The sequence below is a fragment of the Pseudophryne corroboree genome, chromosome 6 (assembly GCF_028390025.1).
Source record: "Pseudophryne corroboree isolate aPseCor3 chromosome 6, aPseCor3.hap2, whole genome shotgun sequence".
NCBI lineage: Eukaryota > Metazoa > Chordata > Amphibia > Anura > Myobatrachidae > Pseudophryne > Pseudophryne corroboree.
The window spans coordinates 773,213,520-773,232,707 of NC_086449.1; the positions used below are offsets into that span (position 1 = coordinate 773,213,520).

At 47.9% G+C, this 19,188-nt stretch overlaps 1 protein-coding gene across 9 annotated transcripts in view; it reads left to right on the forward strand.

Moving 5' to 3' along the window:
- SMIM3 (small integral membrane protein 3) overlaps positions 1 to 19,188 on the forward strand; it is a 134,009-nt gene that overhangs the window by 69,345 nt on the left and 45,476 nt on the right. Inside the window, exon 2 of one of the 9 annotated variants that reach the window (XM_063928676.1) lies at positions 2,905 to 2,974. The exons of the other annotated variants lie outside the window; for them this stretch is intronic. The gene's annotated coding sequence lies outside the window, so the exon portion shown is untranslated. The remainder of the gene's footprint in view (positions 1 to 2,904; positions 2,975 to 19,188) is intronic. 9 annotated transcript variants of the gene reach the window in all.

A 19,188-nucleotide genomic window follows, 5' to 3' on the forward strand; every position in this document is an offset into this window, starting at 1 on the left:
CACAAATCTCTATGTACAGTAGATTGCCGGGTAACTAAATGTGCTCGGGAAACCAAGTCACACAATGTTGTCAACTCTGTCTGTCTGTGAATACCCAGTCTTGTTTTATTTGCTGTGTTCCCAATTGTAAAGCGCAACAGAATCGCCTAAATAGATGTTACCAAGGGCCAGATGTACTAAGCTTGAAAAGTGATAAATATCACTGTGATAAAGCACCAGCCAATCGGCTCCTAACTGTCATTTTTCAAACACAGCCTGTGACATGGCAGTTAGGAGCCGATTGGCTGGTGCTTTATCACAGTGATATTTATCACTTTTCAGGCTTAGTACATCTCCCCTCAAATGTTAAGAAACTGCGGGGAAGCCTTGCTTACTTTAGCAATGTTCGCCCCCACCAAAGCGTAGATAAGGAATTCATAGACCATCGCTATTTATTGGGTATGTGGGTGAATTCTGACCTTTGTGGTTATTTTTATAGAGGTTAATTTAAATAAGAGTCCCTTATTTGTACACGGTGCAAATTAAAATATACCAATGTATATATCTGTTAATGCAAACATCCGTTTTACTTAGGACAGATATACACTTCTACAGTATTTGCTCTCACTCTGTGATTGGAAGCTATTTAATCTTAGCTGAATTAAGGGGAACATTTCTCGTTAACAAAAATGAAAAATTATATTATTATGGTTACAATTTTTTATCTATCCTGGGACATAATAAAAAAAAAAGAAAAGTTAAATGGATCGTATCTCATAAAATCAAATCCCGTAAGCGTTAAATTAATGGGAATGAGTCTCTGCTCAGATTATAGTTAGAGAATGAGGTTTTAAAAGTTTGTGTTGTATGTCACTGTTAAAATGTTATATATTAGTATTTTAGAAGGGAGGTTGTTGTTTTGATACTTTTTAGCTGTAGTTATTATATGTGCAGGTACTGTATGCTGCTTTCTGTGAAGAGTGTTTAACCTCTCATCGACCACAGTGAACTTGTAGCCTGATACTCTAGCTCCAGGGTACAGAAAACAGATTAACCACGACAGACTAACCACAATGCTGCTATGCAGAAAATATGTTACAACAACAAAATAAAGTAATAAATAAACTTAATTTATGGAATAAATAGAGGTATTCATTTACACAACTCCCAGGGCAAGCTCTACCACAGTGATCGCCAACCCGACGCTCGCGAGCTACCAGTAGCTCGCCGCAGTAATTCCGGTAGCTCGCAGAGCGCACGGGATCGGACAATCACTGGCACGGCACGCCCTTCATTTTTAATATGGTGCCGGCCGTCAGCCAATCAGAACTTGCGGACCGGATGTCACAGATAGGAGAGGCGCACGTTGCGCTCTCCTCTCCTCCCCTTCCGTCCCTCATAAAGAAGAAGCCAGCAGCGGTGAGCACTGCGTGTGTGTGTATGTGGGGGGGGGGGGGGGGGTGTTTGGGCATTGTATCTGGCGCTGCGGGGGGGGGCATTGTATCTGGCACTGTGGGGACACTGTATCTGACACTGGGGGCACTGAATCTGGCACTGTGGGCGCACTGAACCTGGCACTGTGGGGGCACTGAACCTGGCACTGTGTGGGGGGGGGGGGGGGGGGGTGGCATTGTATCTGACACTGTGAGTGCATTGTGTCTGGCACTGTGGGGGCATTGTGTCTGGCACTGTGGGGGCATTGTGTCTGGCACTGTGGGGGCATTGTGTCTGACACTGTGGGGGCACTGTGTCTGGCACTGCAGGGGGGCACTGTATCTGGCACTGCGGGGGGCATTATTTGTGTATCTTGCACTGCTGGAGGGCATTATTTGTGTATCTGGCACTGCTGGATGGCATTATTTGTGTATCTGGCACTGCTGAGGGGCATTATTTGTGTATCTGGCACTGCTGAGGGGCATTATATGTGTATCTGGCACTGCTGAGGGGCATTATTTGTGTATCTGGCACTGCTGGGGGGCATTATTTGTGTATCTGAGACTGCTGGGGGCATTATTTGTGTATCTGGCAATGCTGGGGGGTATTATTTGTGTATCTGGCACTGCTGAGGGGCATTATATGTGTATCTGGCACTGCTGGGGGGGTATTATTTGTGTATCTGGCACTGCTGAGGGGCATTATATGTGTATCTGGCACTGCTGGGGGGTATTATTTGTGTATCTGGCACTACGCTTTTCTGTACTTCATTATTATCTGTACTATACTGTGCTATGCATCTGTTAAGCGCCTTGAGTCCTATTTGAGAAAGAGCGCTATATAAATAAAATTATTATTATTACACCGGGGGGGGGGGGGGGGGGCAATACGTGTAGTTGTGAGACCACATCCACTTTTGTTAGGCCACACCTACTTTTGCAGGAACGCACGCATTGGTGGTAGGGTTGTGTCTATGTTGCCTTCGTGCTAAGGACCTGGACGTGACAAAACGAGAGGGCAGGAGAGCACTTCCGCCCTTACACCATCTAAATGTCTCCTTCGTTCTCGAATCGTTTGGGGCAAATTTATTTCTCTATGCAGCATTGGACCCTCGCGGGCTCGCTTCGCTCGCCACGCATCGGGCTCGGTGTCTCGCTTCGCTCGCTACACTTTACTATTCCAAATAGATTGTGACATGGACCCAGGGTGTTATGGGAAATGTCCTTAGCGCGAAGAGAATCTAGACGCTACCATGCGTAGCGTCTAGTTTCCCTTCATGGAGAGGACTTTTGTTGTGTGGTGCGCGATGACGTCATCGCGCACCGCACAGCAAAGGTCCTCTCCATGAAGGGAAACTAGATGCTACGGTATAGTTTCCCTTCATGGAGAGGACCTTTGCTGTGCGGTGCACGATGACGTCATCGCGCACCACACAGCATAGTGGCACAGACACTAGGGGTCATAATTGACGTAATAACGTCTCTCCCATAGATCGAGGAGAGGAGAGAAGAGCGGTGCCGGTGGAGGAGGTCTGCAGCGGTCTGGATCAGGAACGGGGATAGTAAGTATACTTCTTTTTATTTTATTTTTTCTTTCAGCGGCGCTACAGGGGGCACAAATGGGAGCGTAACTGACCACGCCCCCATTTGAAGCCACGCCCCTATACTTTGCCCGGGGCGCCACAAGGGCAAGAACCGGCCCTGTTAGCCAATTTCAAATAGTGATGTCCATATGCCATCACTGATTAATAACCATCGATGGTTAACCACCGATGAATAATGGTTTTGCCATCAGTGGTGGAGATCCCATGGTACAACACCATCGATGGCACAAAGCCCCGGAATGTTTTGCCCCCAGACACGACCTGTGAAGTTCCTTCCCCAACTCTGATTGGCCTGCTGCCCCATTGGGTAATAGAGAATGGATGACCATTGGTGGACGAAACCATAGATGGTCCCCCATCGATGGTTTCGTATTACTGAGTTTAACCACCAATGAAACCATCAATAGTTAATCGACCGATTGCCATCTGCCGACTTTTGTGATCTGCTGCTGAGTCTGAAGATGCAGCATCAGACCCTGCTGCCTGAACATTGGTAATGCTTAGGTCAGTCAGTATGGCCGGTGTTCTTACACTGCCGGTGTAGCTGTGTCACAGACACTGACCCCGGCATGCCTCAAAAGCGGGGCAGACATGCCCCCCCCATTTTTAAGGATGCACAGATATCACACCATTGGAGATGTACCGTACTGTACTTTAACCATCAGGTTTGCGTATTTCTCTGAATTAGGCCCTAGTTGTGCAATACAAACCCCCTATGTCATCTTTAGGTACCTTCTACCTTTGTGGCATTTTCCTTTAAGAACATTGCACTTTATTATGCCTCAAATTTTTTATGGTATGCAGAAAAATCAGCTATTCCAACGCAACAAGGGCCCATGCTTTGCGGCCATGCCATTCTTCAGTAATAGTATTTGTATGTTCTGACATATGTTGTGTACAAATATTATTGCAAGGGGTTAACGACAGTATTTGTTCTCAAAACACTTCCCTACAATTGTAAAGCGCAATGGAATTTTCTGCAATCTATAAGCAACTGTTAATAAAAGAAAGAATACTTTTAGGCCAGGTACACTCTAGGATGAAGTTGGGAGGATTTGCTGTATCGGAACAACAAATTGTCTACATCGTATAGTGTGTACCCGCGGTTACGCGCTCCTGTGGGTTGTTAACGATATCTTCTGGTGGTCGTGCTTCTCGGCCAACCAGAAGATACCATTAGTGTGGGCCATGTAGTGTGTATGGACAGCACCACTGGTATATTTACAATGGGTGCAGTGTGTGGGGTGCACATGGGCCAGGGGGGCCCACACCGCGCACCCTGCGCCCATTTTTTCACTACTCATCTCTCTGGAGTCCCCCACCGTCGGCAGCAGCGCTAAGCAAATCTCTGGTAAAAGTCGCTGCACCCATTTTTCCGGAGATTTGCGCATGCGCAGTAAAGAAATCTCAGGGAAAATGGCCACCGCGCCATTTTCCTGGAGATTTGCGCATGCGCTGTAAGCTCTGAGAAGGCATTAGGGTCCCCTAGTGACCCTAGTGCCCAGAGTCTATAGCGCTGCCGGATAGAGAGGAGGAGGCCCAGACGGAGTCTGCACACGGGCCTCCTCCTCTCTAGAAGCGCCCCTGGGCGGCACAACATGTTGGACGGCATATCAGCTGAGAACACATCGCTCTTATGTGTGCCCAGCATTAGTTTCTCTGGTGTTTTCTTAAAAATGCGGAACGCTCTGCTCTCTAGAGTCATATTCATGCTTTGTACTTTGCTGTGTGAAAAAGCACACGTGATTGCTTTCTGTGAAAAGATATTTACAGGATGACTCCACACAAAACTGATAATTCAGTTATAGATAGAATGCCATAAATTAAACATTAGTTTGGAATATAATTTACCTTGGCTTCAGCCATACTTGCCTACGCTCCCTCATTCTGCAGGAGACTCCCTGAAATAGCAGCAATCTCCCTGACTCCCTGAATAGTCCAGCAATCTCCCCGGTTACACCTTAACCCCATTATGTAGCTGTTACATTCTTGGGGGGAAAAAATAAATCACAGATACATACATTCAAATGGGAACATCATTGCCATTTCCCTACATTGGTTATAAGACACAATGGCCCTCATTCCGAGTTGTTCGCTCGCTAGCTGCCTTTAGCAGCCGTGCAAACGCTAAGCCGCCGCCCTCTGGGAGTGTATCTTAGCTTAGCAGAAGTGCGAACGAAAGGATCGCAGCGCTGCTACAAAAAAAGATTGTGCAGTTTCTGAGCAGCTCGATACCTACTCCTAGCTTGCGATCACTTCAGACTATTTAGTTCCTGTTTTGACGTCACAAACACGCCCTGCGTTCGGCCAGCCACTCCCCCGTTTCCCCAGCCACTCCTGCATTTTTATCTGGCACGCCTGCATTTTTTCACACACACCCCGAAAACGGCCAGTTACCACCCAGAAACACCCACTTCCTGTCAATCACTCAACGATTAGCAGTGCGACTGAAAAGCGTCGCTAGACCTTGTGTAAAACTACATCGGCTTTTGTGAAAGTACGTCGCGCGTGCGCAGTGCGCACCATACGCATGCACAAAAGTGCCGATTTTTAGCCTGATCGCTGCGCTGCGAACAGTGGCAGCTAGCGATCAACTCGGAATGACCCCCAATGATCCCTGTGGCTTCATGTATTTTAAATAGTTTCTCGTGGCCACTTACAGTATATGGAACCTCTTGTAAAGCACAATACACAAACAAATTCTGCAAAATATAAGAGTTCTTTGCTTCTTCAACAAGTAGATCATACTAACTTTAGGGATCATTTACATTTGGATGTAAGTCATTTTTATGACACGCATCTGAGAGGGATCCGGTCTGAAGATCGACAGTGTCTAGGTCGACAATGTTTAGGTCGACCACTATAGGTCGACAGTCACTAGGTTGACATGGATGGAAGGTCGACAGGGTTTCTAGGTCGACAGGTCTAAAGGTCGATATGAGTTTTTAACATTTTTTTTCTTTTTTTGAATTTTTTCATACTTAACGATCCACGTGGACTACGATTGGAACGGTAAAGTGTGCCGAGCGAATCGGTAGCGGAGCGAAGGCACCATGCCCGAAGCATGGCGAGCGAAGCGAGCCATGCGAGGGGACGCGGTGCACTAATTTGGGATCCCGGTCACTTTACGAAGAAAACGACACCAAAAAAAAAAAAAATCCTCATGTCGACCTTTAGACATGTCGACCTAGAAACCCTGTCGACCTAGTGACTGTCGACCTATGGTGGTCGACCTAAACATTGTCGACCTAGACACTGTCGATTTGATGAACCACACCCATCTGAGATGTAGCAGTACATGTCCGAGCTGATAGGTGTTACTTTCACATCTCCCTGAAATGCTTTTTCAAAAGTAGGCAAGTATGTCTTCAGCGTTATCCCTGATGTCTGCCACTTTTCCCATTCCTCTAAGCAATAAACTCACGCTAAGGAGGAGAAAGACAAGCATCGCCAGACTACAGCTGAATCAGGTTCATGGTCATTTTTTCATTTCTCCTCTCTGACAACCACTTCTCACTCCCAAGACTTCTCCTGTGCTGTTTCTCAGTAATAATTACCCTGCCTGACCAGATTCTCCCTCAGTCTTCACTGTTTCAAGCTTTCTTCCAAACCCCATCTCTTCACTTCAGCCTATCCTATCCCACCTGAGACTACTTTCTCTGTATGTTCGTATCAACTCCGGTCTAGGGTTGACCATTGACCAGCTATGGTTTGTAAACATCCATTGTCAGATGCTGATGCCAACTAGTTTGCAATTGATGGGAGGACCACTGCTGGTATACATCAGTGGTGGACTTCTGATAGCTTATGCCGGCTGGGGTCTGCACATTGTTAGATCATCGATGGTTCAACCAACAATGGACAGTCGTATTCCAGCTGTATATGCAGGCCGAGTCTCAGTAGTACTTATTGTCTCAGCATTACCCTCTCCCACTCAGCGGCACCCAGAAGGTTGGTGGGTACTATTTACCAGGGCCTGCTAGCGGCCTGGGTACCACTCCCCCCCCCCCCCCCCCCCACCCCATCCTTCTGATATGTGTTAGGCTGCAAAGGGGTACAGGGAGATTGCTACCACTGAGCAGAGGCAGTAAGTCCTCTCTCCCACCTTGGATCTGCCCCTGGCATTCTCTGGTGCAGCATCAGGTGACGGGATCCGGACTCTAGGTCTACAAGACTTAGGTCGACAGTGTCTAGGTTGACCACTATTGGTCAACAGCAAGTAAGTCGACATGGTTTCTAGGTTGACAGGGACTCTAGGTCGACATGTGCTAGGTTGACATGAAAAAAGGTCGACATAAGTTTTTCACATTTTTTTAAATTTTTTGAACTTTTTCATACTTTATGATCCACGTGGACTACAATTGGGAACGGTAACCTTGCCTGAAGCTCGCTCGCCATGCGAGGGGACACGGTGCACTAATTGGGCTTCCCCGTCACTCTACAAAGAAAACAACACCGAAAAAATGTAAAAAAAAACTCATGTCGACCTTTTTTCATGTTGACCTAGTACATATCGACCTAGAGTCCCTGTCGACCTAGAAACCATGTCGACCTACTTACTGTCGACCAAAGTGGTCGACCTAAGTCTATTCTATCTAACGTACCACACCACAGGTGACGCCTACCATTTTTGCCCCTTCCTTCCTACATGTTACGTTTGAAAATTTGGGGCTCGGTACAATATAGTAATAACGTGTTAACGTTTCATATGGTTATTCATCCTGTTAGATATAATATTCATCCTGTTAGATATAATAATAATAAGGGGTAAATTTACTAAGCTGGGAGTTCTATTTAAGGTGGGATGTTGCCCACAGCAACCAATCAGATTCCAGGTATTATCTTCTGGAAGGTGCTAGATAAATGAAAAGTAGAATCTGATTGGTTGCTATGGGCAACATCCCATCTTAAATAAAATTCCCATCTTAGTAAATTTAGGGCAGGGGTATTCAGTTTGCAACTCTCTAGCTCATATCTCCCAACTGTCCCGATTTTTGCAGGACAGTCCCGTTTTTTGGGGATTGTTCCGCTGTCCCTCCCGTGGGCCGTAGTGTCCCGCAGGGGGGGGTCGGGGCAGTTGGAAGGCTCCCTATCACTTGCTGCTCTGCTCAGTTAAGAGCAGAGCAGTGGTGAATAGACGCTGTGTGCATGCGCACAGCGTCTATTCCAGTGAGGCAGAGGGACTGGGGGCATGGCTAGCAGCTCACAGAGCGCTGGCCACGCCCCCACTGTGACAAAAATTGGGGGCGTGGTGCGCGAGCGTGTCACCCGTACAAGGCCACGCCCCCTTTCAGCAGGCCACGACCTTTTTTCGGCACCACGCGGCTGCCCCTCCTTAAGGGAATAGAAAGTTGGGAGGTATGCTCTAGCTGCTGTGGAACTACACGTCCCAGCATGCCCTGCCACAGTGTTTCTATTAGGGAATGCTAAACTGTGGCAGGGCATGCTGGGATGGTTAGTTCCACAGCAGCTGAAGGGCGCTGCACTGTGATTATCTCTGGTCTAGGATCTTGCAGACTGCCAGACATGCTGGTACACGTATAAAAGGATCCAGCACTGAGGTCTCCTGTGGAATTAGTGCTCCCTGCACATATATTAATAATGAAAGAGAGTTGGAAAGCTTTGATGGGTAATGATTTGTACCACATGGTAACTTAGAGCCTTTCATTTATAATTCTTCTGTCACTTGTGTTCTACGTCTTTCCATTACTGCTGCACAGCACGCTAGGAAACTTTTACCCAGACAGACCACTGAGCTAGTGTAATTATTCAAAAGAAAGAATTATGTATATTATAGACCAGAGGTTCTCAAACTCGGTCCTCAGGACCCCACACAGTGCATGTTTTGCAGGTAACCCAGCAAGTGCACAGGTGTATTAATTACTCACTGACCCATTTTAAAAGGTCCACAGGTGGAGCTAATTATTTCACTTGTGATTTGTGAGGAGACCTGCAAAACATGCACTGTGTGGGGTCCTGAGGACCGAGTTTGAGAACCTGTGTTATAGACCAGAGGTTCTCAAACTCGGTCCTCAGGACCCCACACAGTGCATGTTTTGCAGGTAACCCAGCAGGTGCACAGGTGTATTAATTACTCACTGACACATTTTAAAAGGTCCACAGGTGGAGCTAATTATTTCACTTGCGATTCTGTGAGGAGACCTGCAAAACATGCACCGTGTGGGGACCCGAGGACCGAGTATGAGAACCTGTGCACTAGAACGATTATGCCTGATTTCGGGCATTCGGGCCAATATATTGTGTAAAATCGGGCATTTGGGCTGTGGATTCGATCCGATGCGCGGCCCCGTGAGCGTCGGTTCGACTCCTCTAGGTCAGTAGTGCTGCAGTCCTCATATGTCGGTTCCCGCAGGCATGGCTAGTATCGCATACGATATATCGCATGCAAAATGTACCAAATCGTATGGAACCACTCCCGGGTTTGTACTAGTGTATGGGGCCCTTAACCCTAATCCTCCATTTCCCGCTGCCTAAACCTAACCCTTCCTGCTTAATGCCTAACCCAGAGGTTCTCAAACTCGGTCCTCGGGGGCACACACAGTGCATGTTTTGCAGGTAACCCAGCAGGTGCACAGGTGTATTAATTACTCACTGACACATTTTAAAAGGTCCACAGGTGGAGCTAATTATTTCACTTGCGATTCTGTGAGGAGACCTGCAAAACATGCACTGTGTGTGCCCCCGAGGACCGAGTTTGAGAACCTCTATGATCCCCTGTATTTAATTATAGCAAAGAAATAAAAGACATCAGACACAGTAGTGCCTAACCCTGATCCTCCCTTGAGGGTGTGTACACACGGTGAGATAAATCTGTAAGATTTTGACTATATAGTCAAAATCTTATGAAAAGTTAGTGCATATCTCATGGTGCTAGGCAGCTTGTGATACAGATTCGATCCCGATGCGCGCTCCCGTGGGGTCGGTATCGTAAGGCTAGATAGACTGTGCAGGTAAGTCAATCTTGACTATCTAGTGTACTATCTAGTACAAAGTATAGTCAAAATTGGCACTTAGACAAAATCTCAAGCACAGATAGTCAAAATCTGTACTATCTGTGCTATCTGGACTCTGGGGGAGTTCAAGGGAAATCGCATAGTCAAAATCGAACATAGCAGGGATCTCACTGTGTGTACACACCCCTGCCCGGTGGTGCCTAAAGGGCCCCATCCACTAGAACATAGGTTCTCAAACTCGGTCCTCAGGACCCCACACAGTGCATGTTTTGCAGGTAACCCAGCAGGTGCACAGGTGTATTAATTACTCACTGACACATTTTAAAAGGTCCACAGGTGGAGCTAATTATTTCACTTGTGATTCTGTGAGGAGACCTGCAAAAAATGCACTGTGTGGGGTCCTGAGGACCGAGTATGAGAACCTGTGCACTAGAACGATTATGCCTGATTTCGGGCATTCGGGCCGATATATTGTGTAAAATCGGGCATTTGGGCTGTGTATTCGATCCGATGCGCGGCCCCGTGAGCGTCGGTTCGACTCCTCTAGGTCGTTAGTGCTGCAGTCCTCATATGTCGGTTCCCGCAGGCATGGCTAGTATCGCATACGATATATCGCATGCAAAATGTACCAAATCGTATGGAACCACTCCCGGGTTTGTACTAGTGTATGGGGCCCTTAACCCTAATCCTCCATTTCCCGCTGCCTAAACCTAACCCTTCCTGCTTAATGCCTAACCCAGAGGTTCTCAAACTCGGTCCTCGGGGGCACACACAGTGCATGTTTTGCAGGTAACCCAGCAGGTGCACAGGTGTATTAATTACTCACTGACACATTTTAAAAGGTCCACAGGTGGAGCTAATTATTTCACTTGCGATTCTGTGAGGAGACCTGCAAAACATGCACTGTGTGTGTGCCCCCGAGGACCGAGTTTGAGAACCTCTGGCCTAACCCATAACCTCCCCTTCTAAGTGTCTAACCCTAAACCTAACCAAACATGGTAATGTATGATTGCCATCAACTGTGGTGAAACGCCTTTCTTATCAATTAACTAGCTCACCACAGGTGATGGCAATCATACATTACCAGGAAAGTCCAGGAACAGAGCATTTTCTCCCTCATGGAGAGGCTCAGGTAGACAAGTATGATACAAACAAGCACATGTCTTTACAGTGGTACAGAAAAGGAAGAAATGGTAACTGTGCTATATGGAGCACAATGGGCCAATGGTGACAATGTATAATAAAAACAATTTATTGGACAAACACATTAAAATAGAGCATAGATCCGCACCCCACATCCATAAATATTGGGATTGTGGAGAGTATTGGTGCCCGGTGCTGTGGGTAATTCACATGGGTGCCTTAGCATCCTCAACAGAATTACCAACAGCACCAGGCACTGCACCATGCTCTCCGCAATCCTAATATTAATGGATATGGGTGCTGCATTATTATAGACGGCTGAGAATACTGCCGGGGAAAAGCAGGTTCTTGTCAGTGAGCACACTACAACTTAAGGGGATATTGTATCGTAGAACACTCAACATCATACTTGCCTACCTGACCCTCTCCATGAGGGAGAAAATGCTCTGTTCCTGGACTTTCCTGGTAATGTATGATTGCCATCACCTGTGGTGAAACACCTTTCTTATCAATTACCTAGCTCACCACAGGTGATGGCAATCATATATTACCAGGAAAGTCCAGGAACAGAACATTTTCTCCCTCATGGAGAGGGTCAGGTAGGCAAGTATGCTCAACACATGGACAAAGATTTGTAAGCTGTCACCCTTGTGCACAGGTGATTATACCTTTGTTTGAGATGTATGCTCCCAGTCACAGCTTCAGACTCACTGACGTCCCAGGTGTGATATTCTGAACACATATGAAACTTTGCCTTATTTAGAGTTACACAGAATCACTGGCTGCTGCCTATTCTAATGTAATGTGAATTCTCTATATTAAGTTATTAACGTGTGTTTGTTTTTGGCCAATAAATTGTTTTTATTATAAATTTTCACCATCGTCCTATAGTGATCCATATAACGCAGTTAGTTACCATTTCTTCTTTGTTTTGATACCATTGTTTTTTTTTAAACCTCTACAGAGGATTATTCCTAATGGCAGCTAGGGATCACAATTGTATATTATCACATTTTGCATAGTTGGTTGTACCAGATTACGTGATATTTCAACACAAGTGTTTTTTTTCTCTGCTGATCGCTAGCGCCCTGGGGTTCTGAATTTTAGACGTAACTTTAAGCATATATAAATACAATGCTAAGATTTCATTATTCCATAGAGAACACCAAGGGAAGAGGGCCCTGAGCACAAAGATTTATATTCTAGAGGACTGGTCTACTAAACGGGAAGCATTTAGCTTCCTGACGAATGGCATCCTGCTGGTCAATATACCGCCGCCGGGTTCCTGAGGGAAGACACAAACCTAGCGTCGCGATACCCACATCAAACAGGATGCCAGCGTCAAACTATCGACAGCTGGCATCCTGAACGTCCTGACAGTGGGACGCGCTGCCGTCCTGCTGCTGGGAGGTTAGGGTAAAGGGCCGGGAAGGTTAGGGAGGGAGGGAGGGTTAGGCACATAGAAGGTGAGGGTTAGGCACCAAGCGGGGAGGGTTAGGGTTAGGCACCCAGAAGGGAGGGTTAGGGTTAAGCACCACCGGGGAGGGTTAGGGTTCGGTACCCACAAGGGAGGGTTAGGGTTAGGCACCACTGGGGAGGGTTAGGGTTAGGTACCCACAAGGGAGGGTTAGAGTTAGGTACCACTGGGAAGGGTTAGGTACCCACAAGGGAGGGTTAGGCACCACCGGGGAGGGTTAGGTACCCACAAGGGAGGGTTAGGGTAGGCACCAGCGGGGAGGGTTAGGCACCCACAAGGGAGGGTTAGGGTTAAGCACCACTGGGAAGGGTTAGGTACCCACAAGGGAGGGTTAGGCACCACTGGGGAGGGTTAGGGTTAGGTACCCACAAGGGAGGGTTAGGCACCCACAAGGGAGGGTTAGGGTTAAGCACCGCCGGGGAGGGTTAGGGTTAGGTACCCACAAGGGAGGGTTAGGGTTAGGTACCCACAAGGGAGGGTTAGGGTTAGGCACCACTGGGAAGGGTTACGGTTAGGCACCACCGGGGAGGGTTAGGTACCCACAAGGGAGGGTTAGGGTTAGGCACCACCGGGGAGGATTAGAGTTAAGCACCACCGGGGAGGGTTAGGTACCCACAAGGGAGGGTTAGGCACCACTGGGGAGGTCTAGGGTTAGGCACCCACAAGGGAGGGTTAAGGTAGGAAAAAGGTGAGGGTTAGGGGACTTACTGGGGGGCTGTTGGGATTCTGATGGATGGGATGTCGCTGTCGGTATACTGACCGCCAGCATCCCGTCTATTGGTCACTCATACTGAACCCTACTACTTGATTACAGCTGAAGAGATCTTTCACCCCTCCTAAATAAGTGAAGATGTGGCCCATAGCTACCTATTAAATTCTAGAATGTGCAAGTTAAATGGGGTATGGGTCGTTGGGTCGACTCAATTTAGGCCGACAGTCATTAGGTCGACCACTGAAGGTCGACATGGGCATTGGGTCGACATGGGAATTAGGTCGACATGTAATAGGTCAACAGGTGAAAATGTTGACATGAGCTTTTTGACTGTTTTTGGTGTCGTTTTCTTTGTAAAGTGACGGGGTACCCCAATTAATGCACCGTGTCCCCTCGCATGGCTCGCTTCGCTCGGCACAGGTTACCGTTCCAATCGTAGTCCACGTGGATCATAAAGTATGGGAAAATCCAAAAAAGGAAAACATTTTTGAAAAACTCATGTCGACCCTTTGACCTGTCGACCTATTGACCACGTCGACCTAATGCACGTCGACCTTCAGTGGTCGACCTAATGACTGGTGACCTAAGCTGTGTCGACCTAATGACCGTATCCCGTTAAATTAAAGCTAGAACCTGATTGGTTGTGAAATATCCCCATTAAAATGTTGCAGAGAAGTTTTTTCTGTGTGTTTGCGCAGGAACATACCCTAATCTCTCCTGCCTTTATCAGCTTCACATATTGAAAATGTTAATTGCAAAGAAGAGTTCCTGATTGTTTTACTTGGGCTATTACAGATAGCTTGATAAATATGTTTGCCGCCACCGGTAGCTACCAATGAACTGTTCACTCTGTTTCTTCTCTGTTTGTCTAGCAATTAGGAAAAATTATTGTTTGACTACAAGGTAAATAGGAAGTAGACAGTCCATATAAACTTGGGCCGAGAGCCGTGTTTGTTTTTATACAAAGAGGATGTAAGCAATTATTCCAAGCGCAATTAATCTATGTCAGGAACTTAAATGCACTTAGGAAATGTATTTGCGTAGAACTGGCATTTTTATCTTGATTGAATGTGAGAAATGTTTTCGATACGCCCGTAATAGCTGGCATTTATAACCGTTTATCCCGTCATGACCAGGCGTACAGTATTTCACAGGTCATCTGTGTGTTTGTTTAAGTGTACAACTGTGTCGCCATCTAAATGTTATGGTGTTTTTGCAGGTCAGATAGGTGCGTCTGTTATTAGAACAGTAAAATATGTATCATTTTATTTTTAAGTACAGTACATGAGCTAAAATAGGAATACTCTTGTAGAGGGCCTACAAGAGTATTCCTATTTTAGCTCATGTACTGTACTTAAAAATAAAATGATACATATTTTACTGTTCTAATAACAGACGCACCTATCTGACGATAATAATCAAAGATATGAACGACGATCTTGTTCATTAATGAACGAGATACCGTTCATATCTTTGAGTGTGGAGGCACCAGCGGTGAAGGATGCGCGGCCCCACACTCGTTCATCGCTGGTGCCCCGTCGCTTGTGCATGCAGGCAATATGGACGATCTCATCCATATTTGCCTGCGCTGCTATGGAGCCGGGTGATGGGGGGAGTGAATAAACTTCACTCCCCCCGTCACCTCCCCCCTGCTGCCGGGTCGCCCATCGGCCGTATCCGCCATCGGGCAGCTCGGCGGCGGATCGCTAAATGTGTAGGGCCCTTTATACTAATTTGCAGGGAAGTGCAGCACGTCACTGCTAATTAGAGAAACCCCAGAAAGGGACATGGGGAATGGGTCATTAGGTCGACCACACTTAGGTCGACAGTCATTAGGTTGACATGGTCACTAGGTCGACGTGGTCATTATGTCGACGTGAACAAGGCCAACATGGAAAAAGGTCGACATGAGTTTTTTTCACTATTTTGGGTGTCGTTTTCTACGTAAAGTTACAGGAAACCCCAATTAGTGCACCGTGTCCCCTCGCATGGCTCGCGCATCGGGCAAGGTGCCTCACTCCGCTACCGCTGCGCTCGGCACAGGTTACTATTCCCAATCGTAGTCCACGTGAATCATAAAGTATGAAAAAGTTCAAAAAATGGGAGGAAATTTGAAAAACACATGTCGACCATTTTCCAGGTCGACCTAGTGACCACATTGACCTAATGCATGTCGACCAATAGTGGTCGACCTGACTGTATCCCGGGACATGTAAGGATTCCAAATACTTGTGTAATTGAGTGTATGATGGAGATATGGGGCCTAGGCACCTATTTATTAAGACTTTCGATAAAGCCCAAAAATGAACATACAGTATTGCTGCAATAACGAGTTTTATGGTAAGAACTTACCTTTGTTAAAACTCTTTCTGCTGCGGGGTACACTGGGCTCCACAAGGATTGGACAATGGGGTGTAGAGTAGAATCATGATCCGAGGCACCAACAGGCTCATAGCTTTGACTGTTCCCAGAATGCATAGCGCCGCCTCCTATATCACCCCGCCTCCCTGCACAGGATCTCAGTTTTTAGATAACCAGTCCAATGCAGTAGCAGGAAAAGAGACGACAACGGTTAGTAGCCAGAACACCGCATTCTCACGACAGGAGACGTGTCAGCGGCTAATGCCATACCAACCCAAAAAAGCTAAGTGCGTCAGGGTGGGCGCCTTGTGGAGCCCAGTGTACCTCGCAGAAAGAGTTTTAACAAAGGTAAGTTCTTACCATAAAACTCGTTTTCTTCTGCGGGGTACACTGGGCTCCACAAGGAATGGACAATGGGGATGTCCTAAAGCAGTTCCTTATGGAAGAGGACGCACTGTAGCGGGCACAAAAACCCGGCGTCCAAAGGAAGCATCCTGGGAAGCGGCAGTATCGAAGGCATAGAACCTTATAAACGTGTTCACAGAGGACCACGTAGCCGCCTTGCACAATTGTTCAAGGGTCGCACCCCGTTGGGCCACCCAAGAAGGTCCAACAGACATCCGCAGACGCTCCTCTGGAAACGGAGCCTGCTGACTGATAAGCCCCGCCTCCCTGCATAAGTGGGCGTGACTACAAACTATCGTGACCCACCGGTGGATCCACCGGAACCCCGGCAGGCCAGTCCGAGCCTGACTGGGGTCATTATTTGTATCTGCCACTATACTGAGGTCTTTATGTGTATCTACTGCTCACTCCCGATGTAACCCAGGTGCATATACTACTGCTCACTTCTGATGTAACCCAGGCGCATATACTACTGCTTTCTCTTGGTGTAACCCAGGCGCATATACTACTGCTCTCTTCCGGTGTAACCCAGGCACATATACTACTGCTCTCTCCCGGTGTAACCCAGGCGCATATACTACTGCTCTCTCCCGGTGTAACCCAGGCGCATATACTACTGTTCTCTCCTGGTGTATCCCAGGCGCATATACTACAGTGACGTGTGGTGAGGTCAGGGCTTGGGGAGGCACTGCAGCTAAACAACCCCCCCCCCCCCCCTACCCCGAAAAAAAAAAAAAAGCGCAATCCCCCCACACCACTAAGACCAGCACCAGGCAGAACCAGCCAGGGGGGATAATGCCATAGCAGGGGAGACACTCGGTGTGGGGTCCCCCTGCCATGCCATTAAACACCCCCCAAACCAGTCAGCCCAGGGCTGGAATTCCTCGGAAAGTGGGGCCCCCAAAAAATCAAAATGGGGTCCCCCTTCCCGAGCAACAACCAGCACTGGGCTGATAGCCCAGTGCTATGCCCGCACCCCTGGTGGCGGTGGGTGCGGGGTTCATTGTATGTTCTGTTCTTTACAGGTGGCCTACAGATCCCAGCAAGCCTGCCCCAGCATGCTGGCACTTGGAGAACCACAAGTGCCAGCATGCCCGGACATAAAGGGCCCGCTGGCACCTGTAGTCCACCTGCAAAGAATAGTAATATTGTTCTTTACAGGTGGCCTACAGGTCCCAGCAAGCCTGCCCCAGCATGCTGGCACTTGGAGAACCACAAGTGCCAGCATGCCCGGACATAAAGGGCCCGCTGGCACCTGTAGTCCACCTGTAAAGAAAATATAAAAAAAAAACACAACACATTCTTTAAAAAATCCTTTATTAAACTGGGTCTTCACCTGGGGGCGGCGGCCTTTAAGCTCTTTTGCATGGCCGCCGCCTTCCCAGGGCTTCCGGCGTCTTCACCTGGGAGGGCGCCACCTCCCCAGGGCTTCTGGGGTCTTCCTCCGGCGTCTTCACCTGGTGGGCGGCGGCGGCTAAGCTCTTTTGCATAGCCGCCGCCCATCCAGGACTTCCACGGTGTCTTCAGGAGCTCTTCTCCGCTCCTCCTCCGCCGTCGGACTGACAGCCGCTGCCTCGCGCTGACTTATATAAACCAGCGGGAGGGGGCGGGGCGATGACGCGGCGATCCATGATTGGCTCGCGGCGGCCATCTTGAATTTCAAAAATGACGCTGAGGCGCCATTTTTGAAATGGGTACCGCTTCCGCTGCCAAACTCTGCACATGGAGCCTGAAAGCGCGTCTCGCCGCCGCTACCGCCGCCCGCCTCTCCGCCGCCCGCCTCTCCGCCGCCCGGCCCGCCGCATCCCGCACCTCCGCCGCCCGCACCTCCGCAGGTACCGATGCCGCCCCATACAGTGATTGACAGCGGATCCAGTGACGGATCCGCTGGCCAATCACTGTGGCCTCACTCACAGGGACGTGCTTTCATAGGTTGAAAGCACGTCCCTGTAGGAAAGCGGCACCACTAATGGTGCCGCTTTCCCATGTTATTTCAATGGGCTTTTCCAGCCCATTGCTAGGGCCCGCCTGCGCCCGCCCCCCGCTCCCCATACTTTTCCTAATCACTACGGGAGGCACCACGATCGGTGCCTCCCAAAGTGATTTTAACACACATTAATGATAGGTAAAATAATAAAGAAGATACTTATGTGTCATAAGTATCTTCTTTGTATTATTTTACTCATTAATGACAGGGGAGGCACTGCCTCCCCTGACTGCACGTCCCTGATATACTACTGTTCTCCCCTGGTGTATCCCAGGCGCATATACTACTGTTCTCCCCTGGTGTATCCCAGGCGCATATACTACTGTTCTCTCCTGGTGTATCCCAGGCGCATATACTACTGTTCTCTCCTGGTGTATCCCAGGCGCATATACTACTGTTCTCTCCTGGTGTAACCCAGGCACATATACTACTGTTCTCTCCCAGTGTAACCCAGGCATATATACTACTGCTCTCTCCTGCTGTAACCCAGGCATATATACTACCGCTCTCTCCCGGTGTAAACCAGGCACATATAGTACTGTTCTTTCCTGGTGTAACCCAGGCACATACACAACAGCTTGAAGTCTGCAGCGAGGTAGAGCTCTTTTTCTTTATATACTATGGCCCTCATTCCGAGTTGTTCGCTCGCTAGCTACTTTTTGCAGAAATGCAAACACAAAGCCGCCGCCTACTGGGAGTGAATCTTAGCTTTGCAGAATTGCAAACGAAAGATTAGCAGAATTGCGAATAGAAATTTCTTAGCAGTTTCTGAGTAGCTCGGGATTTACTCTGCCAATGCGATCAGTTCAGTCCTTTTCATTCCTGGTTTGACGTCACTAACACACCCAGCGTTCGTCCAGACACTCCCCCCGTTTCTCCAGACACTCCCGCATTTTTCCCAGAAACGCCTGCGTTTTTCCGCACACTAGATACAAGGGAAATGGGGAATGGGGATTTCTTCTGCACCAGACAATTCTTAATGTTTACACTTTTGATAAGAGATTCCCCAAATTATATGATTACAGGAAGTTTATCTTCCATCGTTCATTGATAGCGGGTGCTGCCATAGACAATGAGATTGCAGAACAACAAAAAACAGAGAATCTTTCTCTG